We start from the raw sequence: 26741 nt of genomic DNA on the forward strand, positions 1-26741 counted from the left end.
TCTATGTTCAAAATAAATATCTAGAAGCTGATCACTTTTCATTGTCTCCATCACTGCCACTCTAACTCAAGCCATCATTCTCTTTGAGCTCCATCAGCTTCCCCACCTCCTCCACTCTCCCCACGCCAGTCTGTTCTCAACACAGGAGTCAGGTGTAAATGCTAAGTCAATTCACATTACTCTTTTGCTTAAAACTTTCTAATTGCTTCCTGATTTACACAGAATAGAATCCCAAGTTCAACAAATGGTCCACAAGGCATTACCTGAAAGAATGGGGATAAACCGGAAGAAAGAAGAGAAATGAAAGAGAAGCAGAAGAAGAGAAGGAAGAAGGAAAGAATGAAAAAAGAAAAAGAGAGAAAGAAAATAAATGATAATGGTATGGACAGGTGGTGCTGTGAGAGCAGAGAGGTATAGAGACTGAAGAGCTTAGATAGGGGAGAGGGAAATTTTCCTGGAGGATAGAGCCCTTCAGTGGCCCCTGGGATACACAGTCAATTGAACCCCAATTTTGTATTCTGCTTGTTCAGTCCTTCTGTGTAGTTCCAGGTTTGGGAGAAGCAGAACTGGAGACTGCATTCTTCTTTCTTTATAGAAAATACCATACCAGCCTAGATGGCTAAAGGGATAATCATAAGAAGCAGGAGAGTAATGGTGGCAGGCTACGTATCAGGAGCACAGTCCTGTGACATTCTTAGTAACAGTCTGGTCTCGGAAAAAAAAATGGCTAATTGCGAATATTTGATAAGTGCTTAAAAGTTTTCCCCAAAGCTCCAAACCCTAAGGGAAGATAGAGTGTTCCCAGGCCAGACTAAAACCTTTTAACCTTAAGTCCCTCAAACATAAGTATGTTGCCAAGATGCCGAGTGGATATTTAAATCATCCACTTCCTGTTTCAGTGCTATCTCTCTGTTTTGGAGAGGGACCAAAAATGTTTCATTCCTTTTGGCACTGTTTTCTTCATTTAAAAAGGATTTATACTTCAGGGGTTTTGACTCCAGAAGGAAAAAAAAAAGGGAAAAGAGCACATACTTTGGATGTCAGATTCTGAATGTTTTGACCCTTTCAAACAAGAACCCACTACTCTGTAGCCAGTGGGGTGAGAGAACCAGATCGGGGATAGAACATGTCCACATGGGCTTCTAAAGTGACAAGCAAAGAGGGAAATTGGCCCACCTACAACAACTTGTTTAGGAAACATTAAAAATAGCCCATCCAAGAAGTAGATCTTTTGTAAATAGTTTTGTTTAAATGTAACTTAAGATAATCTAGCTAAGCATTTCCACCACGCCCAAGCTATCAGTCAATTAAGCGTCAAATGTGATGGAAACACAGCTATGGGTAGTTTTATGAAATTTTCATTAAAATGAATAGGAGTAAATAGAAGGTTCTGAATGGTGAATCTTAGACAGCCTTCTCTGAAGGTTCTCAACCAGGATGAGGGTTGGTGGGGGAACGGGTGAGGATAATTTCAGAATGTCCTGAGTAGCACAATTCACACTATCAGCCTGGATAGTTTGAAAAAACTCTCCAGCCAATTCTGATTGTACTTGGCAACCCTTCTCCCCAGTTATGAGTCCCCAGGGAGGCAGAATAATACCAGAAGTATCAATCGTGTCAGTGAACATTCCTGTCTTCAATTAACTGAATTCAATTCAGCATTTGTTGATCCTCTACTTTGGACTTGAAGTTGTAATTTACAGTTGAATTGAGGGCAGGATATACAAAGATCAATGAAAATTGTTCCTGCCTAATGGTGGAATGGAGAGAAAAGAATGGTAAACTCTTTTGGTCAGATGTAATACACAGAGGTTTAAGCTGTGGGAAACTTCTCCATCCAGTCTGACTGGGACAAGAAGGGGGTGGTGGTACATGAGCCGAACTATGGATTACTGACTTTCAATTGCAGAGAGCGAATGCAAAAGTACCCGCGGACCAAGAAACATTCTTCTTAGCTGATGGCTTGTGTTGATAGACATGTTTCTGGAAAATTATGTATGTAGCCTGGGTAGTTAGTCATTCCTCCTTGGTCCAGGAGATGCCAAGAGTCTTGCCCACACACACCTAGCAGCCGCACTGTCAGCTGGAAGGGAATGGGAGCTATACTCAGACTGAGAATACAAAGGTTGAGAACAGATGACAACCTGAGTAAACCTCACAGATAAACTCTGGGTTTCATTAAACTGCTACCCAATTAAAAAACTGGCATACACTTGGGTATGGGTAAAGAGACGAACTTCCGCCACCACAAAGAGGAGCATGAATGAAGAAGTCAATGGTTTGGTCCTCTCAATGGCCAGATCATCAGTTGTAGACTGTAACCCTCACTCCATGGAGCCGTTGCAGAGGGCACTTTTGACTTATGGTGCTATACAAGAATATATTGATGACTGGAAAAACAACACACAAAAATCCTACCAACAGTGTGTTCATAGTGCATATTCTTATAAATAAATCATGGTAATTATAACCAATCAGAGAAAGGGAGACTAGACCCTCATCAGGCATAATCTGGCAATTCAGAGGTGTGTCAGAAACTGGAAAAATCTAGAAAACACTGCTTAAGACAGCAGAGGATAATTCACTGGATGATTTGCCATCTCCAACCATTTGATTCTCTTCACACAGGCAGGATCTCTCTATTCCTTTAAAATGGAGGATTAGGCCAGTTGGGTTAATTAGACAATTGGCAACTAGTCACAATATGTTCACTGTAGTAAGCATTTCTGATTTTTAAGTTTATGCTATTTCTGAGACTAATATTAATCAATTTAAGTACTTTTATTAAAATTCAATATCTGCTAAGTGTTTTGGTGACCTTACTATATCTGTAAGCTATCCAAGAATCCTTTAAAAGTGTATAGTCTTTGGTTTTCTAAACTTTGTCAAATTATGGGGGAAAAAAATCTTTAAACTTGAGGGTGTTCTTGTGGAATTTGGCTCTCATGTCCCATTTCTGTCTGTATAGCTTAATTTTTTTTCTAGCAATGAAAATATGTTCTCATCACCTCTATGATACAAAGCAAGATGTTGGCTCACAGCCTCTTGAAATTGTGAGTAAGCTGCAAGGCATTAATATTTTTGTGGCTCCAAAGCTGATTTGAGGGAATTTTAATCTTATTGTCTTTGTTTTCCAATGTGACTACTATCCTAAACCTTTCTTTTCATGTTGGAAAACAAACAATGACAGACATGACTAAAACTGACAGTCAAAATATAGACAACTGTACCGCGTCGAATGTACATTTTGTTCTAGATGAAGTGTTGTTCTCATAGAAAAGACACGAGCTGAAAGTAACATATATCATCTTCATAAAAAAAAAATTAAGGTTACAAGAGGAGGGAACTAATATGTATTGAACTTCTACAGGCTCTGTGCTAAGTTATTTATATTATTTCATTTAGTTCTTATAACTTCCAGCCATGCCTTTTTTTTTACAGATGAGGAAATTAAAATTTGAAGGGGTTTTCAAAATTTTGCTTATAGGTCTTATATACTGTACAGACCCTGTGACTTTTGTCCTACACCAGGTTCTCACTTGTCTGTCAATTCTAATCTATCAGCTTCAGCTGCCTAGAATACTGCATTGAAAAGAATTCTGAAGGCATGAGAAAGAATGCTACGTTTAATTAGCAATGTCAGTCAAAGGCTAGCAGCATGATTGGTAGCAAGAATATTATTTGCACCCCCATTATTATACATAAGGGCCTTCCCATGTGGTGCTAGTGGTAAAGAACCTGACGGCCAATGCAGCAGACATAAGAAACACGGGTTCAAACCCTGGGTGCCGAAGATCCACTGGAGGTGGGCGTGGCGACCCGCTCCAGTATTCTTGCATGGAGAATTCCATGGTCAGAGGAGCCTAGTGCGCTACAGTCCAGAGGGTCTCAAAGAGCTGTACATGACTGAAGCGACTTAGTATGGACTCATTATATATAAATCATATTGGTAATTTTAGCTCGAAAGTGGAAAGCTTGAAGGAATATATTATCCTCATGGATTTTAGCCTCATGGATTTACTATCATTTCCTTTGTAAACATAGATTTTTTTATAAGTTAGTCTTTCCCCTAGTTGTACTATTTTCTTACCACCCTAGACTCTTTACCTACTTTTCTTTTCATCCCTCTGGAATGCGTTTCTCATTACTGGTTTTCAAAGAGTTAGTTCAGAGTTATGACCAATGTTACACTGTTGAAATTTTATTTTTAAATACTTCAGTGTATTTAATGTAATTTATACATGTGTGTGAGAGCTGGAGAATAAAAAAGGCTGAGTGCCAAAGAACCGATGCCTTCAAACTGCAGTGCTGGAGAAGACTCTTGAGAGTCCCTTGGACAGCAAGGAGATCAAACCCGTCAATCCTAAAGGAAATCAACCCTGAATATTCATTGGAAGAACTGGAGCTGAAGCTGAAGCTCCAGTACTTTGGCCACCTGATGCGAAGAACTGACTCGTTGGAAAAGACCCTGATGCTGGGAAAGACTGAAGGCAGGAGGAGAAGGGGACAACAGAAGATGAAATGGTTGGATGGCATCATCGACTCAATGGATATGAGTTTGAGCAAACTCTGGGAGATGGTGAAGGACAGAGAAGCCTGGTGTGCTGCAGTCTATGGGGTCTCGAAGAGTCAGACATGACTGAGCAATGAACAACAACAAATGCATGTGTGTGTAAATTAACTCTAACCTGTATGCTAGGAACTTCTGTTAATTAGTATATGAAGGACTCTAGTTAGGAATATACACTCCACAAAGTGTATAAGACTGATGTTTAAAATACCACTGAAAGTGAAAGTGAAAGTCCGACTCTTTGTGACCCCATGGACTATACAGTCCATGGAATTCTCCAGACCAGAATACTGGAGTGGGTAGTCGTTCCCTTCTCCAGGGGCTCTTCCTAACCCAGGGATAGAACCCAGGTCTCCCAAATTGCAGGCAAATTCTTTACCAGCTGAGCCACAAGGGAAGCCCCAAATACCACGATCTAAATACATACCTAAGAAGCCTATAAATTAGCATAAAGGATGCAGAAATAGCTTTTCATTTGGCAAATGAGTGGGGGGGGGGGTCAATATATATGATTGATTTGCCTAGAAAGACTTGTTCATGCATCTCATCCTAGTGTGTATATCGATTAAGAATCTGGCAAGCCCTGCATTGGAGAAGTGCCATAACTCTAGGATCCTATTTGGGCTTCAAATATGTCCATTTAAAAATTTGGACCTGGCTAGAAGGGAAACTGATGCTGTCATCAGAATATTGTAATACTTGCCGGGGAGTAAACCTTTTGTAAAAGGTGTTTTTCAGAGCAACTAAAAGGACAAAGCGAGAGCTTCTCCAAGTCTACAGAACAGATTTTCTAGTTGTTTTTGTGCCTACCGGCTAATGAATATTTGCATGTGTGCAGAACTTAGTTTCTGAGCCTTGTTTCCATTGTAACATACCTGGTTATCTGGCAGGTTATCTGGGAGGAAGCAGTGACTTCATCTGATAATTAGAGACTACTGACATTGACCATAAAGAGCCAGGCAAATTAGAGTAGGTCTTTTTACAACAACCAGTACTGTGGAAGTCCAGTAGAGACCTCTTCCTCCTTCTCTCCTCTCCCAACCCTCCAGAATTCCAGTTATTCACCTTGATGAAGGAGGGACAGGGGGAGTTTTTGAAGAGCCTCAGCCATGCAACTCTAAGCCACTAGACTATCCTGGGAGTAGAGGTGGGAGCAGAGCTTTGAATCAAATAAGAGATGAGATTGAAATTTTAAAATAAACATTTATCTTTCTTGAGTTTGGATGCTGGGTGGAGATGTATTTAAGGGACTCCTGTACTCTATGATAAAAGGAAGTTTGAAACAGAACAGTTAAAGGTACTAATAAGAAAAAAAAACAAACCCATAAAACCATGTTGTCTTTATACACCAAGTGATTTGAGACTTCTTAATAAACCAGTGATTCTATGTCTATTCTATTAATGTCTAAATATGTATGCAATTAGACGTCTCCAGATCTCATATTCTTCATGATTCTCAAGGTGCAAGGTTTATATTTCTCCCATTAGGAGAATCATCTCTGTTTAAGAAGTTGAGCATGGAAAAACATAAATAGGAGTAAGAACTAGCTTTTCCGACCATCATGACTGTTTTTTGAAAAGTGAAAGTGTTAGTTGCTTAGTCATGTTAGTTGCTTTGAAACCCCACGGTCTGTAGCCCGCCAGCTTCCTCTGTCCATGGAATTCCCCAAGCAAGACTACTGGAGTGGGTAGCCATTCCCTTCTCCAGAGCATCTTCCTGACTGGGGCCCATGTTCAGCAAGATCCTAGATGATCTTCTCCATCAAATCAGGGTATTAAAGAAAGAGAAAGAATGGGAATCAGGGAACAGGATTCAAATTTCAACCCACATGCAAAGGAAATTCCTTTCAATCCTAGGAAGGAAATTCCTAAGATGACTGTGAAGTAAAGATTTAGAACAGCTAGCTGTGCAACAAACCTAGAAAAATTCTAAGCAGTTTCCAAAAAGGATACCTTTAAAGAAAAAAAAAAGTCAATTTACCTGATGTATTTGACTGTACTGAAAAGAGTTTGATGTTTGCATTAATGATAGAAAGGTAAGCAGGTACAAGAAACAGAGTAACTATTAAATTATGAGAGTTGGGAGAAGGAAGGTAGTAATATAAGAAATAAAAATTAATAATAGTATTAATATATACTATGTGGTCAGCCAGGAGCAATATTTATACAGTAATAATATTAGAAAACTGGGGAATATGATGTCTATTTCTGACAGTAGTTTCTCTTCTGTCTCATAGATCTGTTTGTTCATTCTTACACCAATATCAAACTGGATTTTGGATTTTGGTAGTCCTATTAGTATTAGAGATTACCTGTTAACTTTCTATTGGAGAAGGCAGTAGCACCCCACTCCAGTACTCTTGCTTGGAAAATCCCATGGACAGAGTGAGCCTGGTAGGCTGCAGTCCATGGGGTGGCTACAAGTCGGACACAACTGAGCAACTTCACTTTCACTTTTTAGTTTCATGCATTGGAGGAGGAAATGGCAACCCACTCTAGTATTCTTGCCTGGAGAATCCCAGGGACTACAGCAGATAAGGATTTTGCATGCTTATACTGCAGGTTAGTTCCATTTTCAAATAATATGTGCAATATGTCTTATATAATATACACACCACATAAGGTCTAACAATTCTGGAAACTCAAGGAAAATAGTGTATATACTGTCTTTTTTTTTTTAGATTAATAATTGGTCCCATTGCTTTAAATTTAGAGACACTTCACTTGAAATGTTTTCTGAAGCTTGAAGAAAAATATATTGAGCAAATTATGTTAGAATGTAGCTAATTTACTATTTAAAATAAAGTCTGAGGGCTTCCCTGGTGGTCCAGTGGTTAAGACTCCATCTTGCAATGCAAGAGATACTAGTTTGATGCTAATTGCCGCAGAGCAACAGCCCAGGAGCCGTAACTCCAGAGCCTGTGTGCTGCAACCACTGAAGCCGGCACCTAGAGGCTGTGCTTGGCAACAAGAGAAGCCACTGCAAGGAGAAGCCTGTGCACCCCAGTGAAGAGCAGACTCTACTTGCTGCAAATAGAGAAAGCCTGGGGTTGCAGTGAAGACCTATCACAGCCAATAAATACATGTCTTTTAAAAAAATTAAGTTCATCCTATGTTTTCAGAATTTTCAAACATCCTATAGATCATGAATCATAACAAACGGGCTTATACATCGAATGATAAAAATCTTTGAGGATATTTAGAATTTGTCTATATGCCATTTATGAAAGAGCCACTTTATTTTCATTTGTTAAATGTTTTTAATTTTTATTTCACATAGAAATACTGATGTGAAAGGTTTAAAATTTATTAAGTAAATAACTATAGAAAGAAAGGCATTGTAGCAATATTAATAGCAGGCAAAGTAGAATTTAAGGTGAATTAATGATGAAAGGAATACTCCATCAGAAAGATTTAAAAATCACGAACATACATGTATCCATAACAGAGCCTTAAAACATGTGAACCATAGTAATGACAAATTTTACAAGTAGAAGTAAACAAATTCACAATCACAGCTCTCTTAGTAATTACCAGATTAAAAAACTAAAAAAATTAATAAGTATATAAGATATTTGAAAAATACAGTTAAACTCAATCAAAAAAGCTTTAAGTAAATGAGAAGTGTCAGAATATTCATTTTTGTTTCATTAGATAATCTAACATAAAAGCACCCAGTTTTTTAAAGAATCAAAACATTTGTGTTAATCTAGTGACCAAAGTTAATTAGCCATCAAAATTTTTATTCTCACTGTCTAGAATTTTCAAATCCTCTTTTTCTGTGTAATTGTTAAAGTGCTCTGTGATTTACCAAGTTAATTTTTATTAATAGTCCTGACTTTATGTATCATTTAAGCAGGATATTTGCCTCTTTAGTTTAATTTTTTCATCTTTTCTCATGTTCTATTTTTCTTTTCCCCAGTCCTCTAATCATTTTCATTCTCTTGGCCCTTTACTATCAGATGCTGAAAACTGTCATAAATATTTATGACCTGTTCCTTGTCTTTCCTGATGAAGAAAAACACATATATACCATTTCCATCTATTCACCAGCTATTCCCTCTGGGTGCAAACTGTAATGACTTCGCCTGATCACTGTGATGGCATTTGCTACCAAGTCTTTCATAAATACTAAATGGTGCATTTTTTCACGTTGTGCCCCAAGTAGAGCAGGTTCTCTTTATATATCAGAAGGCCAGTCCAAATGACACATGTTTGCTTTATCAACCTCTGTAAAAGTCTAGAGGTAATTTATATTGATTACATAATAAGAAACTCCATCCCTGGTACAACATGTTCTTTCAGCTGCAGAGCCACACCTGTAGAAATGCTAACTCACATCTGGTTCCATAAATCTGTTCTTTCTGATCCTCTGGAGAGATATTTTTATGTAAACTGTATAGCTACATGTGGAACAGGAAAGACCAAAGCAGATGGCTAAACCCAGTAACCATTTCCACTCCATGGCTTTAGCTTTTACTCTCTTCCTTGACTTTGATGTCTTCCTATCTGAGAGTCAGTTCAATCATTTCCTTTATGGAAGGTGTCTCTTACCAGCTTTATTTATACATAGATAACAAACTCAGTGATGATAATGTTCTTATCAGGAGGTTTTAAGGACAATCTTTGAGTCAAGACTATCACTTTCACTCACTGATTTGTAGATTCCTTCAATTAATTTTTTTGATATGAATATAACAAGAGGATACCTTCCTCATTAATATATATTTTCATTTTTATTGTTTTCATTGCATGTGTTACATCTCCACACAAAATCTACTTTAAAAACAAACCATTATAAAAAAACAAAAAAGAAAGCCTGGATACCTTGAATGCAACTGATTTCTAATGACTGTGCGACCTAATTTAGCTTTTTGTTGTTGTTTACTCGCTTGGCTATGTCTGATCTTTGCAACCCCAAGGATTGTAGCCTGCCACGGTTCTCTGTCCATGGGATTTCCCAGGCAAGAATACTGGAGTGGGTTGCCATTTCCTTCTCCAAGGGATCCTCTCAACCCCAGGACTGAACCTGTATCTCCTAGAAGTCTCCCGCATTGCAGGCAGATTCTTTACTGCTAAGCCACCAGGGATGCCCAAATTAGCTGTTATTCTCCCTTTAAGATGATTTGCCAATAAAAGTACAACATTAGAGAGGTAACCCTGATAGAAAGGACAATAACAAGCCTTTTGAGGGGAAGTCATAAAGCCAATGATCCACAGGGCATTAGAGCTAAGAGAGACCACATCTAGTATACCCTCTTCATTACAAAAACTGACAACCAAAAGGTTGAGTCACCTGCCTGACATCATCGAGTGGCTCAAAGGCAGAATTAAATGGACTCTTTCCACTATTATCTACTGCTAACTCATATTTCAGAGAAAGTTTGGAAGCTCAGCATAAGGAAGACTTTTACTGAGATAACTTCTATAAGGCAAGTCCCTCCATAATTTATGTTTTAGTAATAGGGTTTTTTTTTTTATATAAATTGTGGTGTTTTTAAATTGGCTAAAACCTATAGATTTCAAGGTCTGGGGGATCATGGATCATCTTTCTTGCCTTTGTTAGTGTTGAAGCTCTTACAAATAACTGATAGGATGCAGTTTCAGAGCAGAGTGTCAGGAGTTGAATATCCAGGTAAATAAACCCTGTCACGCTAGTACTTCTGCCTAAAACTGTAAAGTGATAGTGAGAGGTGTTGCTGGATGTTACCATTTGTTTGGGATGACCCATCTCAGTAAAGCAGCAAGAAGGTTCCAGAATCTGGCATCAAGGCAGAGCAGGCTGAGGAATCTGCCATCAGCCTCAAGGGAAACAAACCAGAATCCAGAGGAGTATTTGTGTATTTCAGGTGGAAAGTCCTCAGGGGATTACACAATCTTCATACATGCAATAATATTCCATCCATATCTCTAATGATGTACATATAAAACTTTTACTATGTAAAGCACAATTCTGTTTTAAGGGGCTTAAAAATTAAGCCAAGAATACTAGGCAAAATCTAAGGTGATCCAAATAAAGTATGAAAGTGAAAGTGTCGGTTGCTTAGTCATGTCCGACTCTTTGCAACCCCATGGACTATGTAGCCTACCAGGCTCCTCTGTCCATGGGATTCTCCAGGCAAGAATGACTGGAATGGGTAGCCATTCCCTTCTCCAGGGGATTTTCCTGACCCAGGGATCAAACCTGGGTCTCCGGCGTTTCAGGCAGATTCTTTACCATCTGAGCCATTATGGAGTTTTGTTAATAATGATGTTACAGATAATGTTTCATTTGCTGTGACACATGTGCACAGCAATGTTAACAACAGAGGATATCGGGTGTGGGTATATGAGAACTCTGCAATGTCCTTGCAACTCTTCTATAAATCTACAAATTATTATTCTAGAATAAAATTTTAGTTTAAAAATAATAAACAGCATGACCCACCCATAGGACTGCTTGTGCAAGCTTGGCCCGAACACTCTTGCTTGGATCAAACTCGCTTTTCTTCTACTCTTCTCCTTAGGTTCCTAGAGCATTTTTAAACTTTAACATATTTGGCTATAGATACTATAATCACAGACATTACAAAGCACAGCACTTTCACATATGTGATCTCATGTGTTAGAAATTTAAATGCTGATGAAGACAATTTTAACGAATCGGAGGGTGACAAGATTCTAAGATCTGCGACTGTTCGCTTTGTGGTTTGGTTTCAGAAAAGCTTGTAAAAAATCTTTTCTGACTACAGTAGGGAAAAAGCTCAGATTGGATGGTAGTTTGTCTTAACCACCCTTTTTCAGCACCTTGGTGTTTCAGATTGTCTCCAAACAAGATGCTGGTCAATACTGCTTTTTAGGGCAAGGATATAAAGGAATGTGCTTGTCCAAGAAGCCTTAAAAAGGCAAAAAAAAAAGGCGGGGGTGGTGGGGGGGCGGGTGGAGGGAAGAGAAGGAAAGGCTGAACCAGGGGTGGGGCAACTTACTTCCAGAAAGAGAAAGCAGAAGCTGTCAGGCACAGCATAATTTTTGGAAACTTCAAATGCTGAACTTAGAACCTAGAGAGTTTTCTTTAAGAATGTATTCAATATGACTTATATCTTTCCAGAAAACCAACTAGAAAAAGTCTTCATATTTCAAAAAAAAAGAAAACTATGTCCTAAAGATACTTTACTACATAAAGTGCCTTTATGTTTCAGATCTCACTGCTCCCTACCTGGGTTTACAGAGAAGGAAAAAGACTATTGTGAGTTTTATAATCAGGAAGCCTGAGGCATAGAAGTCTGTTCGAAGCCACACAGGTTATCAGCTGTAGACATGAAGCAGGCACCAGGGCCACTTTTTGGTGAGACCACCCACTTGGAATCTGAGGTACCCACAAACCGTAAGAACCAAGATAGCAAAAACTTAAACTCATTGCACATGCTCTCAGGAAAAAGAATTAGCAAACTATTCCCAATGGTAAGACTGTTTTAACAGCGTAACTAAAAGCAGAAATATGGAAAGCTATGACACATAAAAAATTCTCAAACCTCTATACTTTTCATTTCCTATTTATTCAAGCACAGGTGGGTCAGCAGTTCCAGGCTGGCTGATATAATCTCTGTACCCAATCTTAGGGGCACTAGAGAGCTCCTTGGCTAGATATTTCCATTCCGTCATTGCCATAACTGTATATTATACTTACCCTGCAGAGTGTTTGAAAATTGAGTTTTCATTTTATTATCATCAATATTTTAAAGAAGATATATCTAAGCAAGAGAGACATAAGGACTTCATGGCTAAAGCATATGGCTGCTGCTGCTGCTGCTAAGTCACTTCAGTCGTGTTCGACTCTGTGCGACCCCATAGATGGCAGCCCACCAGTCTCCCCCGTCCCTGGGATTCTCCAGGCAAGAACACTGGAGTGGGTTGCCATTTCCTTCTCCAATGCATGAAAGTGAAAAGTGAAAGGGAAGTCGCTCAGTCACGTCCGACTCCTACCCAACAGCTATAGAACATTTTCAATCAAATAAATCTCAATGGGAGAAGAAACAACAACAACAACAAAAATAGAAGAAGATCAGGGAGGGGCAAGTGCTGTGGCATCAGTATCATGCCTGCACTACCTGGAGAAAAAGCCATAGAATTGAGGGACTTCCCTGGAGGTCCAGTGGCTAAGAATCTGTGCTTCCAATGCAGGGGGCCTGGGGTTCCATCTCTGGGCAGCTAAGACACGGAGCAGCCAAATAAATAAGTAAATAAATAATAGAGGGGAAAAAAAGCCACAGAATTGAGTGCTGAACGTGATCCACCAGGAAGAGTCCACAACATGCCTAGCTGCTCTAGTCATATTCATCAAAAGTCAGAAATGACTTGAGTTTTTCACCAGGCAAACTGGGGTATAATCATTCAATGGACTGTCAGCAAAGCAATGGAAAGGGTGAAGGATACCACAGGCAGGGTCAGGGGTGAGCAACTGGCCGACTTGGTGACAGGGTAACTTTCACAAGCCACATAGGATGCCCCTTCGTGAAGTCTAGGAACAAATGGATGGAAGGGACAGAGGCCAGAACAGTGGTTCCCTGGGCCCAGGTACAGCAATGGGGAGAGGGGCTGGAGGAGAATGGATGGAATTCATCTCCATCTTGATCTGGAGGATAGTTATACGGGTGTATACATATGTAGAAATTCTTCCAGCTGTACCTTTAAGATTAGTGCACTTCACTGTATGTATATTACAACTCTGTGTACATTCCACCTCAAAAAAAGTGAAGGATGTCACACTTCAGCCTTGAGTCAGTCTTTCCCATAGGCTCCAAAATCAGACCAGAAGGTTTTAGTGAAAATTCTCTCTACTTTTTTTATAATCAAATCTCATTTTCTAATAAATTATTCCCTATCACCTTCAAAAGAAAAAGGAGGGGGGAAGATGAAAGGGAAGGAGATCCAGTAGTGGGAGGAGAAAAGAAGGATGGAGGGAAGAAGGGAGTAAACGTTAACAAAACCCTTATTTCCTTCCAAAACGTACCTTCTTTCAGTTTCCTTTATTTATTAATTTTTTGAGTACTTTAAAAAGGAGGGGAAATTATGATCCAAATTCTAAAATAACTAAATAAATAAAGGACAAAAGCAGCTTTTTCTGGCTGACACAGTGCTACATGCATGCATGCTCAATCACGTCAGTTGTGTCTGACTCTTCAGTCGTGTCTGACTCTTTGCGACCCCATGGACTGTAGCCCACCAGACTCCTCTGTCCATGGGATTCTCCAGGCAAGAAAACGAGTGGGTTGCCATCCCCTTCTCCAGAGGGATCTTCCTGACCTAGGGATTGAAACCCCAGGTCCTGTCTCCTTCATTGCAGGCAGAATCTTTACTGCTGAGCTACCAGGGAAGCCCAACACAGTGCTGTACTGTCGAATATTTCAGAATTGAGGGCTTGGTTTCCAGTAATTCACAAGAGGAAGCTATTTTGCCTTTCTCATTTTAGAGTTGAGAAGGCACATCCTTGTATGACCTTGAATGATAACTGATGTGATTTTTCAGAATGAACCGTAAGTTGCAGATGACTGAATCATAAAAAGAACTGCATTTGAAAGAGATCTAAGTCAATGTTTGTTCTTAATCTTTCACCTCAAAGTTTATTTCTACATATGTTAAGCCTATGGCTTCTCTGGTAGCTCAGAGGTTAAAGCGTCTGCCTGCAATGTGGGAGACCTGGGTTTGATCCCTGGGTTGGGAAGATCCTGTGGAGAAGGAAATGGCAACCCACTCCAGTATTCTTGCCTGGAGAATCCCATGGATGGAGGAGCCTGGTGGGCTACAGTCCACGGAGTTGCAAAGAGTCGGACACGACTGAGCGACTTCACTTTCACTTTCACTTTAAGCCTATAGCAGCCATTACTAGATTTTTAGTATATATTACTTTAGTGGCTAAAATACTCCAGTTTACTGAAGTCACAACACAGTCAGCTTTGATTATCTTTTTCAGGCCATATATTTTCAACTCTAAGTGTATACATGTACACATACTGAAAATATGCCCTGTAAGATCCCAGATGCATACAGAGAATGCATCCATGTGATAGTTCTAGGTATGGCTGCTTATGTAGGATAGAGATTGTTCTAGTCTCTGAGCAGAGGTGCTGAATTGGTGACAGTCCTATAAAGGACTCACTTGAGACCCATTTGATGGTGGCGGTGGTTGTGTGTGTTCAACAAACGTGCATGTGTGTCCTGCATGTATTATGGCAAACAGATGTGGCCTCTTTGAGATGCAGTCAAGATTGCAGCAAAACAAAGGGAAGAAGAGGAACTCGAGCGGTGACGTAGGATCTGGAACAGAGAAGAGGAAAGAAAAGTGAGGAGGGGATAAGGGAAAATAGAAACTCACAATGACAAAAATACAAAAAGGTTTCTCGAGTGGAAATAAAAAGAAGAATCAGAACATAAATGGTGTTGTTTTTTTAAGATCCAGAAATAGAGAGAGCCGTTGCTAAGTGAAGTGGGCTCTATGGAAGGCAGCAAACAATCATGGATGGATAACGGGTCCACCCCAAATTACCCAGGGCTGTCTCCGTTTAGAACTGTTATTTTAGGAAAATTATTAATAGCTCTTCCTTTCCCTCCTGGTTTAGATAATAAATGATAGAGTTACCATCTGTATAGACCACCTCTGGCCAAAGACAGAAAGTAGCCATAAGCAGGACTCAACCTGGGCAACGACATCAAGAAGAGCTTTAAGGAAGGGGTAAAAGGAAACAATAGCTAAAGAAAGAGGGGAAAAAAGGAGACCAGGTATAATGTGCAGACAGTTTGTAACCAGTTATGCCAAACACAGATAAAGTTAGAAAGGCCTTGTAGAGGAAACAGTGTATGAAAACTTAAAGATGGATGGGGAAGAGATAGAAGAAACCAAAGACAAGAGACGTGATTCAGAGCACAGATATGTTTGGGCTCCTATATTTCCCCCTGTATTGGGGGATTCGTGGTTATGAGCAGCATGTATAAAAATGACTTAAAACGGCCACCCTGGCTTTCCACCCTGTGTAGGCACACATGAAGTCCCATCTGCTGCTGCTGCTCCAAAGCTGCTCACCTCCTCCTTACTCTCTGCCTCTCAGCCTTGCAGGCTGCCACGAGCAAGCCTTCCCACCGAGGCCCCACCCCCACCTCTGATGGCCGCATACCAGACTGTCTGCCACTGTGGTTTCACAGGCTTCCACAGATAGGCCACAGTATGTGAAGCTGCCCTTCGCTGCGTCATTTCAGAGACCTCTTTTGACTTTTTCCTGGATCGGAATTTTGTGTTGCAAAAAGCAGAAAGTAAATGTCAAGGGCAAGTTCAAAAGGCCAAGTGATTTCTAGCTAAGCCTTGCTTACACCCAGAGATGGAATACCACCAGCAAGAGGGTCTTTGGTATTTAGAGTTTCAAAAAGTATGTCTCATAGATTTCTACCATTATTTTGAATTGGGGCATATTATGGGTTGAAGTGTGTCTCCCTCAAAATTCTTATGTTGATGTCCTAACCCCCAGTACCTCAGAATGTGACCTTTTTTGAAAATAGGATCTTCTCTGAGGCAATCAACTTACAATGAGGTCATTAGGATGAGCCCTAATCCAACACTACTGGTAACTTTAGAAGAAGAAATTTGCATACAGAGAGGATGCTATGTTTACATGAAGAAGGCCATCTAAAAACCAAGGGGAGATTCCTGAAGCAGATCCTGCTCTCACAGTCCTCACAAGGAACCAGCTCCTCTGACACCTTGATGTTGGACTTCCAGCCTCCAGAACAATAGGTTTCTGTTATTTAAGCCATCTAGATTGTGTTACTTTATTATAGCAGTCCTAGGAGACTGATATCCTAGAGATGCAGTCTGGTGGAAGATGAGAGTTAGGAGAAGCTCGCCAGACTAATTACAGTTTTTTTCATTTCCCTAAGAAGACTAAGGAATGCTTCTTTGAGTTGTCTGAAAGAGTCCCTATGGCAAGTGGGACTGGATGATCCTGAGGAAATAATTTTGATAGTTCATGCCTCAGTTTCTCCCTCCATGGAGTTGATCATAGGGCCTATCGTCTGAAATTCACACTATGACTGAGTGGCAAGGTGAAGGGTGATCACAGAAACATTCTGAGTTGGGGGCAGGAAGACCAAACTTCAAATGTGGAGCCTTATTAATAAATACACTAAGAACAGCTGTCATGGAAAGTAGACCCCCGGTTCTTTAGCTGATCACCAAAGTGGAGGACTTCCCTCGTGATCCTCACAGAATCAGCTGTCTCCACCTTTTGAGTACCTAAATTTGACACAATTAAAACCCAAAACAGCTTGATATATTTGGACAAAGAGTTTTCTTTCAGTACAGACTATCTCCTCTTGTGTTAGAGAAAACGCTTGTTAACCTGCTTGTTAAACTATCTCTGCTACCAGAAAAAGAAAACACAAAAATATTTCTGCACATGACTTTTTTTTTTTTAAGCTGTTATAGGCCTAGATCTCATCCTATTGAACACTCACTTGAATAACCTCTTGAGTCACTAGTGAAAGCAGTGGTGTTTAGCCCTGCTTCCTTATATGGCAGGGAAAGACAATGTGCTTGTCTATTTGAACTGCAGTGTGGCTCTCTGACAAATTATAATGACTGGTTATGGAAACCTCCTGCTCTGGTTTCCATCGCTCTTCCCGGGAAAGACACAGAACAGACAGCTGTAGGGAAGTGGAAAAGGTTGGAGTCAGGGAATTTCGTCGAATCTAGCTTAGCTATTTGCCAGTTGTGTGACTTTGGGCAACTGATTTACTTTTGAGAGTCTTGAGAGACTCTTGTACTGCAAGGAGATCAAACCAGCCCATCCTAAAGGAAATCAGTCCTGAATATCCATTGGAAGGACTGATACTGAAGCTGAAACTCTAATACTTTGGCCACCTGATGCAAAGAACGTACTCACTGGAAAAGACCCTGATGCTGGGAAAGATTGAAGGCAGGAAGAGAAGGGGACGACAGAGGATAAGATGGTTGGATGGCATCACCAACTTGATGGACATAAGTGTGGGCGAGCTCCGAGAGTTGATGATAGACAGGGAAGCCTGGTGTGCTGCAGTCCATGGGGGTCGCAAAGAGTCAGACACAACTGAGCAACTAAACTGAATTTGCTTTACTGACCTGAGATAGTTATCTTCTACTAGAACAGTGCCTGTCATGTAACAAGTATGCCAACAAGGTAGTTTACTGAGTTAGCTTACCTTCACAACCATCTCTAACTTAAAGGCTCAGGAGAGCTATCAGTCACTTTATTTGTTTGCTCCATCTTCCAAGGTCAGTGCTTTGCTCCCTAGATAAGTCTCAATCTTCCTCCTTCTCCCATTCTCCCTCTTTCCTCTCTACCTCTCTCACTCTAGGTCTAAAACACAAAAATCCTATGAAACAACCCAGTCTCAGGAATAATAAAACTCTTTAGCCATACTAGATAAAAGATGATTTAGAATGTTCAAGGCAGCAGACCCAACGATAAGTGTAGGAGAGAAAATCCTGTGGTTGAAAGGGATGGTGGGGGTTGTCTGCCTCTGCAGAGTAGGGCTGTCTGAGCTCCAGAGACAGATAGATCTAGTTAGAAAGTGGTTGCTGTTGCTGCTGCTGCTGCTGCTAAGTCTCGGCAGTCGTGTCCGACTCTGTGCGACCCCATAGACGGCAGCCCAACAGGCTCCCCCGTCCCTGGGATTCTCCAGGCAAGAACACTGGAGTGGGTTGCCATTTCCTCCTCCAATGCATGAAAGTGAAAAGTGTAAGTGAAGTCGCTCAGTCGTGTCCGACTCTTAGTGACCCCATGGACTGTAGCCTACCAGGCTCCTCCATCCATGGGATTTTCCAGGCAAGAGTACTGGAGTGGGGTGCCATTGCCTTCTCCAAGAAAGTGCTTATGCTGATCGAAACAGGGTTTCCTAGAACTGTATCTATTGGTCCTAGTTTTACTTCCCGGAGGACTGGACATGAAAGAATTTGGCTCCTTTTGCTCTGTCTACAGGATAGCAGTGGAGTAGGGAACTTGGGAGAATGGGTAGCTAAGGGCACTGGCACTTTTAAAAGGAGTCCCATGCCTACAGATAAGCTCCATAGGAAGCCATGGCTAGTAGCTGATGATTTTTAACTTAGTGCTTGTCGTGTGCAAAACAGTTCAACTCTATTATTTCTAGTCCTTATAACAATGACAAAAAGGAAAAAATGACCCCCTTGTTAAGGTAAAGAAATGGGCCAGATAATGGTAAGTTTAAGATTCCAGCTCAAGTCTTCCTGATTTTAAAGTGTGTTCTCAGATAGGCCACATCCCCAGAAACATACACAAGCTCAAATGGAGTAATTAGGCAGCACAGTGTGGTGGTTGAGAATGTGGACTGTGGAGCCAGTTTATCCAGGTTTGAATCCTGATTCTGCCACTTAGTATCTGTGTGACATTAGATGTGTTACTTAACCTAACTGTGTGACTCAGTTTCCTCATCTGTCAATCTGATTGTTAAGAAGATTTTTTATTTAATTAGCTACTTGGTCTGTGTCAGGGGCTGTTGTAAGCACTCAGGACTGATACAATTAGAGAGCAATCAATGAATTCAAACATGAATATTGGCTTCCGCTTTCTTATCAAGAAGAAATTATGGACATTTATTCCTTTAATTATTTAACTCACATATTAAGCACCTACTTTATGTGGGGCAAGGCACTTTTTTAGGCTCAAGTCAGAGCACTTGAAAAATCCAGACAAGGTCTCTGAGTTCATAGTGCTTTGTTTTAGGAGCATGGGAAACAATAAACAAGTAAACAAATAAACAGGCAGTCATAAGCATACATTATGAATATGCGTGTACCTAAGCATCAGGGTATCCTGATTGGCTCTTCAATTAATTTTACTGACTTGATATTTTAGGGTCAGTGGTGTGCTAATAAACGTTCGATAACAATCCCTGGGGGTTGGCAGGGGCGGGGAGTCTGATTTGTGTTATTTCCTAATTTCCAGGGTGTAAATACTTCCATCATCGTTGACCTCAAGCTTCCAACATGTCATCAGTGAATGAAGAATTGGGAGGAGAAGTTCTCTTGCACAGTATTTGGTGGTATTTCCATTATATGGATAAAATAGATGTAACTAACCTCGACAGCATAGTTAATAGTAAAGTGTAAAATAATTAGGAAGAGATCAGTTTTGAGTATTTTTTTTAACCTTGTTTTTTGCTATAATTTAACTGAAAGTCTATGTAATTTAGTTTTTAATAATGACTGTATAATGACTAGTTCTCAAAATCTTGAAAATTTAGCAATTGGCTTTTTGGAGCTAGTATGAGCTGGCTGCACACACTACTGGGTAAGGAGACATTTCAGAGGAAAAGAAGACTGAGTCACAGTTGTGTCATCACACAGACATATGTCCTAATCTGATTCCTTTTTAGTTGCTTTTTTCCAGCAAGCTCTGCTTTCATGCACGCTGTGGAAGCACTGCTCTGTAAACTAAATACCATCGGCACAAATATAGCAACCATTCCGGCATTCGTACTGGACCAGGTTGTTCATACGGATATGGTTTTAACTCTACCAGCCTTAGTGAATATAATTTATGTCCTTGGTGCTCTGAATATAGCAGATTCTTCTGCGCAATGCGGAGGTACCTCCTGACTGTTGTGTAAAGGAAAACCCTAGGGATGGATTTTCTGTCCTCCAAAATCAAATTACTCCCCCTGTCCATGAACTTGAGGTCTCTTGTCTCTTAGGGCTAACAGACTTCTGAAGGGGCCACCCAGGGAAGCATCCGAGGCCTCAGACTAAGAGGAGATAGACGGTGAGAGTGGAGGCTTTGTACATTCCTTACCACAAAGTGGAAAACAGAGAAAAACATTTTCTGTTTTTCTTGGTAAGCTAAATATCTAAAATAACCAATCTTCAAAACATCCTAAGGACAGAAACACTTAAAGAGACAATTTTTCTTCAATTCACCCTTCCCCTGAAGCCTAAATTTCACTTAGTAATGGTGGCTGGAACAGGAAGTGGAAATACCATGAGAAATTTTATTCTTGCCACATTTTCAGTGCTTTACAAAAGCAAACACTGGAAATCTCATCAGAGAGCTTGACCTTACAGGGTTGATAACTTTGCGGCCAAACCAAAAGAGTATTGGAAGCTGGAGGAATTTTCAGATAAATATTCTAGTGCTTCTGGAGAGACTCTTTAGCAATACTGATTATTTGGAATAGACAGCTGTAACTTTTGGAAAGAAATTATCTGAAACTAAACAACAAGGCTTCTGAGGAGTAAGTGATTCCATGGATCTACTATAAGTTATTTTAAGCACAGATGTACAGAACTGTTTCTGAGTCGGGGTGTTTTAGCAGAATCACAGGGAGTTTTCATAAACTGGACCCTATTCTAATCCTACTGTATCAAAATCTCTGTAGATGGGTCTCAGGGATGTTTTCAGAAAACCCTACAGTTGACTCTGATTAAGATCTCCTGGATTATAGGCAGATTGGGCTGCAGTGTACAATCCAAATCCATAAACTGTTAAAATGGGAGGGACATTTTCTTATGCTACCAGGAGAAGCAATCTGGTGTACTTGAAGATTAACAGCGTGGGACTCAGGACATGTGTGTTCTGGAACCACCTTTGCCACTAATTAACTGGGTGACCTTGGTCGAGTCACTTGGTCTGTTCTTTCATTCAGCAGATATTTACTGGACTTCTGTGGTGTGCCAGGCATTAGGTATATAACGGAAAAAAAAAAAAAAAGATGTTTCCTGCCATTATGAATCTTACTGACAAGAATCAAAGAAACCTACTAATATGTGTGTAATTTTACTTGGTGTGGCTAAGCTTTAATTTCTCATCTGGAAAATGAAGAGTAGATTACTGGTTCATTTTTTTTTTTTAAAGAATTTCTTCTTAAGACCCCAAATTTCTCGCCCCAACCTTTCCACACACAATATAATTACATGTTTTAGGTCCACTGATTGAGAAAACACAATACCAAAAGCTACTATGAATTCAATAACTGTTTACAATAAATTAACATTTTTGTCTTCATAATACACCTACATAATTAGAAAAATAGTAGCACATATTGTTTACTCAGCTTGTCAACATCATTTGCTGCATGTATGGACTTATTTACCTCTTGCAGTAACTCAGTGGCATCCCAGGGGTCCCAGGTACAGAGGTTAGGAAAGTACAGACTACGTTAACCTCATGAAATACGTGGTGCTTGAGTAGCAATGGCTCTTTTCTTATACAGCAGACATCACTATCAATGACAGCATTTAATTGCCCAAAGGAAGTTTAGCCTCAGCCTCAGAATCCTTCTCCACAGAGTATGCCAGATGGTCATTACCAACTGTTTAAAGTTGGCAAACAGATGAAAAATTATTATCATTCCCTGGGCTAAATGACTCCTAAGGCCTTGCCCAGCTTTTAAAAATCCATGAATTGTTTCTATTTAGTTCTGCTGTCTTGAGGGGCTTCCCATGTAGCGCTAGTGGTAAAGAACCCACCTGCCAATGCAGGAGACATAAGAGACCTGGATTCAGTCCCTGGGTTGGGAAGATCCCCTTGAGGAGGGCATGGCAACCCACTCCAGTATTCTTGCCTGGAGAATCCCATGGACAGAGGAGCCTGGCGAGCTACGGTCCATGGGGTTGCAAAGAGTTGGGCATGACTGAACTTAGCATGCACTGTTGTCTTGCAAACATCATCAAGAACTGAAACGTTTACTAAGAGTTTATTAGCTTTTATGCATTTAACTTACTAAGTACTGTGATTTACACTGAGATGTATTGATATGTGTGTGTGAAAGTTGCTCAGTCTGGTCTGACTCTTTGCGACCCCATGGACTATATAGCCCATGCGATTCTCCAGGCCAGAATACTGGAGTGAGTAACCTTTCCCTTTTCCAGGGGATCTTCCCAACCCAGGGATCGAACCCAGGTTTCCCACATTGCAGGAGGATTCTTTACCAGCTGAGCCACAAGGGAAGCCCAAGAATAATGGAGTGGGTAGCCTATCCTTTCTCCAGCAGATCTTCCCAACCCAGGAATTGAACCGGGATCTCTTGCATTGCTGGCGGATTCTTTACCAACTGAGACAGGGAAGGCCTAAGAGATGTATTGATAGTTATTTTTATTTATTAACATTACTAAGTCATTGCATATTTAATTTTAAAGATTGCCTTATTTTGTGGGGAGCCATATCACACAAATGACTTATATGAAAATACTCATGTTTTCTTTGGAATCTTTCTAAAATGGATAATTCTTGTCTTTTCAGTTATCAATGGTACAAGCTTCCAGGCCAATTCCTTTAAGACTGGTTCATCAGACCATGCTGAAGTGATCATTAGGAACTGTATGACTCTGACGGTGGGTGTTTGATTCTCTATAAATTCTGTCACATAAAAATTCAAATGATATTCATTGACAGCTGTTGGACATTTCAGCTAATTTGCTTTCCATGCCTAACTTTCTCTTCTAACTAAAAAATTGCCCACTGGGCTGTATTTTTCCCCAGGGGTGACGACTGCAGCCAGACACACTGGTAATTCATCCATAGGCATGCAAGTAACCCTTGATTTTCCTAAGGGATTTGCCAAAAACAATAGTTATTAGCTGAACCAATCACATTTTTTTTCCCTCAGAATTTAACCAGGAAGCGCAGAAAAAATTTCCCAGTCTGCAGGTCAACAAAAAGCAGCAGCCATTTGTGCTGCAGCTGAGTTACGTTAATGGTAGCACATGGACCTCTGCTGGGTTTCTTTGACCCACCTTGATTGCAGCCCCATTCTCCTTGGACTCTGGTCCTATCTTGGCTTCTATCCTTGGGTTTCCTTGAAATTCCATCCGTTTATTATTCCACATGTATCTTATCATTCTGTCCCTTTACTCAAGCTACTGAAGCTTATTAACATAAGGGTCTATTTGTTCCAAGCAGTGTGCCAAGAGTTCTCACATATGTTACTGTACCTGTCTGTACACTGCCTTGCTAAGCAAGCTCTTGGTTTTTAACTTCTGTCTGACTTCTGATTTTTGCTGTTTTTCTTTTACTTATCTGGCTGTAATTCACATGTTAGCCCATCGGTATATTTTATGTCTATGTGGCTTAGACCCTTCTGACTCCAGTGGAATGAAGGTCCTTGGTACTTCTGGCCCTAGGCTCTCTGGTGGGGGTGGGGGGCTCACCCTGGTCCTGCCCCTCTTTAGCACACGGTGAAATCTGCCCAGTTCCCCAGCTTGAGCCAAGAGGGGATGTAGCATGTGAGGGTAAAAGAAACTAATTACCTATTCCTACTTAATATATCCCCCTCCTAGTGAGATGACTTCCTTACAGTTCTGTGCTTTCATCTACATGTTTTCAAAACCATGTTAGAAGCCTCAGGAAATTATTAAAAAGTAATTTATCTTCAAGTTAGCCATCAGTGGTACACATACATTTTTTAAAAGAAAGGTCATGTTCTAAAATGAGCGCTTAGTAAGAATACCCAATTCACCTAAAATATTCCCCCAAATATTCATTTTCTTTCAACCATTCTTATCAATCCTTTTACTAAGTTCTCAGCATACACTTAAGAGCTTAACAGCAGCCTTTCCTGAATTCTTCAGCCCCTCAGTTCTCCACAGAAAACTGCTTCTCTAGAGATGATGTTTTCTTTGAAATGGAGGCCATATGAGGTAATCTCCTTCTATATATGTGTATATTTACACCATCCTGTCTTCCTCCCAAAGAATCTGGGAAACAGGGAAGGACACCTCCTCACACGTTCTGCTCCCATTCACTCTTGTCTCCAGGGAGAACCAACACTTTATCCCACTCCCCACCCCAACCTCTACTGGCTCAAGGGTTTCTCACAAGTCAGTCAGAAAAGAGGGTTCTCAGTGGACCTTGAGGGATTAGAGTTTTTATCAGTTTCTCAAAGGCTTCCATGAGAAAACAACGACAGCAGCACAAGGAAGGACAGCTGACAGAGCAGCCCTCGCAGCTCTTCCTCACAGCCACCCCATGAGCCCTGCCTTTTCCCCTCTGCTCACAACACTCATCCACCAGCAGCCAGCCTGAGAGCTGAAGAGTGGCTCTTTACCACAGAAACTGCTCTGCATCTGCTCTCAGCCTTCTCCCTTGACCTAAAAATGTGATGAGGCTTTCCCTATCTCGAGTATATCTAGGCTTGATCCTTCTGCTATTGTCTGGGCCTCACCCTACAGCCCAGCAGCCACTGTAAATTGTCTTTGTTGGATCAGAAAAGCCCCGTTGTTTGGCCTGGGGATGGAAGAACTAGAGAAATTGGTAGAGGCGGAGGCCTGGGGTAGGAAGTAAGGGATGCCACGCAGGGTCTGTCACAGGGGACCCAGCTGGGGGTGCTGAAGACTGAAGTGAGCAGAGATGAGAGGCCAGATGCATGGCTCTCTCTGGTCTCAATACCAACAGGAACCACAGCCAGGCACTCTCGATTACCTCAGCCTCCTCACAGACCCAGGCCTGACATGCTGGGATTCGTTCCACACTTTTGGCTGAGGGCAGAGAAACTGCCTCATTTACCGAGGCCATTCTGTTGTCAGCACCTTGTCACTAGTCTTCTATTCACCAGGATCTTCAGATTTCCTGGTTCCTGGATATGGCCTCACACCATTGATGACCCAGCTTATTTGATTCCTGAAACTTTTGTTGTCCTGGTCTCTGATTATGAAAGCCAAAGTTTAGTCAACACTGGGGTGGACCAGTATTCCCTAAACTCTGGGTTCTGGGTTTTAGAAAGAACCAGGAGCTAGCAGGTATCACTCAAAGGTCTTCAAATATGAGGAAGAATGGAGCAGATAATTAGGGGAAATAGATAAGAAGGGGAGATGCCAGCCAAAATGAGCATAATGTCCAAAGGACTCAAATTGAAGGCAGTGGAACGTACAGCCTGTAGAGAAGAAGGGGAAACAGCTTCATCTCATTCACACATCTTAACCACTGTGGGAGGTAGGAGAAGCATTAGAAGGCCCATTGCACAGATGAGGTTAAAGATTGATGACTTCCCTCAAAGTTCTGGGCTTTTTAAATAGGAAAACCAGTACTCAGACTGACTCTCAGGAGTGAAGCCAGAGCTACAAGTATCTCTTTAAATTAACCAACTACTCCAATCCTATGGGCATTTCTCCAATATCAAACTTGAATTAACTTGATGGATAAAGGCCTTTCAGTAAGGAGAAAATGTTTCTATTTTTGGGCCCTGGGAGAATTTACCCAGAAAATTCTTTTTTAAAGTCTGAAAATTCCTTGGCAGCATCTTTCTAACCTCCTCCTTAGTCCTACCATGCTATTTGCATACCACCCCGTCAGCATTTTCTCTGGTCCCTCACCATGGCCTCACCCTACCACATTTCCGAGACACGTGACAGGCTGCAGGCAGATGGGGAACCTGCCAGTCCCTCCTCATGCCCATGTACAGGTCATTTTTTTGTCTTGCTAAAGAATGACTAACCAGTAACCATCCTACCATGAAAATGACAAATGTTGATAACTACGTGTGTTCTTAAGAAAAGGTCTACTAAGGTACATTTTGAGGGCTTCTCCAGGGGGCTCAGTGGTAAAGAATCCCTCCTGCCAATGCAGGAGCCTCAGGGGACCTGGGTTCGATCCCTGGGTTGGGAAGATCCATTGGAGAAGGAAATGGCAACCCACTCCAGTACTCTTTTCTGGAAAATCCCATGGACAGAGGAGCCTGGTGGGCTACAGTCCATGGGGTCGCAGAGTAGGACATGACTGAGTGAGCATGTACATGGGTACATTGTACTCATCAGAACAGAAAATATGGCCAGGTACAGAACCACTCTATACCATCTGCCCCAGAGCAGAGCCTCAGGCCAGTCACAAGAGCCAATTAGAACTGCTAATGGCCTCACTGTCAGGGAATACTTATATGCATCTCATTCAAATCCTTTAAACTTCAGTTTGAATCTTTTCTTCAATGTAAGAAGTGTGAGTTTATTTAAAGCAGTCTTTTGATCTGAATTATTTAAATTGTACATTCTGCTGGTTTTGAATAATGAAAACAACCCAGCATGTTACATATGGATCAATTTATTGTCTGTTCCTCCTGTGTGCTGAGATCACTTTTCACTAGTGTCTTTTTAGTCCACATTTTTGCTGTTGTATTTCTTTTTATTAAATGATTTTAATCAAACAAAAATTTTTGCGCTGTGGTT

General features: G+C 40.8%; 1 protein-coding gene across 39 annotated transcripts in view; it reads right to left on the reverse strand.

Annotated features, from left to right (window-relative positions):
• Positions 1-26741, reverse strand: part of CALD1 (caldesmon 1) — a 231504-nt gene that overhangs the window by 176335 nt on the left and 28428 nt on the right. For 16 of the 39 annotated variants that reach the window (XM_086395520.1, XM_086395501.1, XM_086395519.1 and 13 more), the window contains one exon: positions 14706-14863. The exons of the other annotated variants lie outside the window; for them this stretch is intronic. The gene's annotated coding sequence lies outside the window, so the exon portion shown is untranslated. The remainder of the gene's footprint in view (positions 1-14705; positions 14864-26741) is intronic. 39 annotated transcript variants of the gene reach the window in all.

The sequence above is a fragment of the Bos grunniens genome, chromosome 4 (assembly GCF_055505025.1).
Source record: "Bos grunniens cultivar Pamir isolate PY7600 chromosome 4, Bosgru_T2T1.0, whole genome shotgun sequence".
Lineage (NCBI taxonomy): Eukaryota > Metazoa > Chordata > Mammalia > Artiodactyla > Bovidae > Bos > Bos grunniens.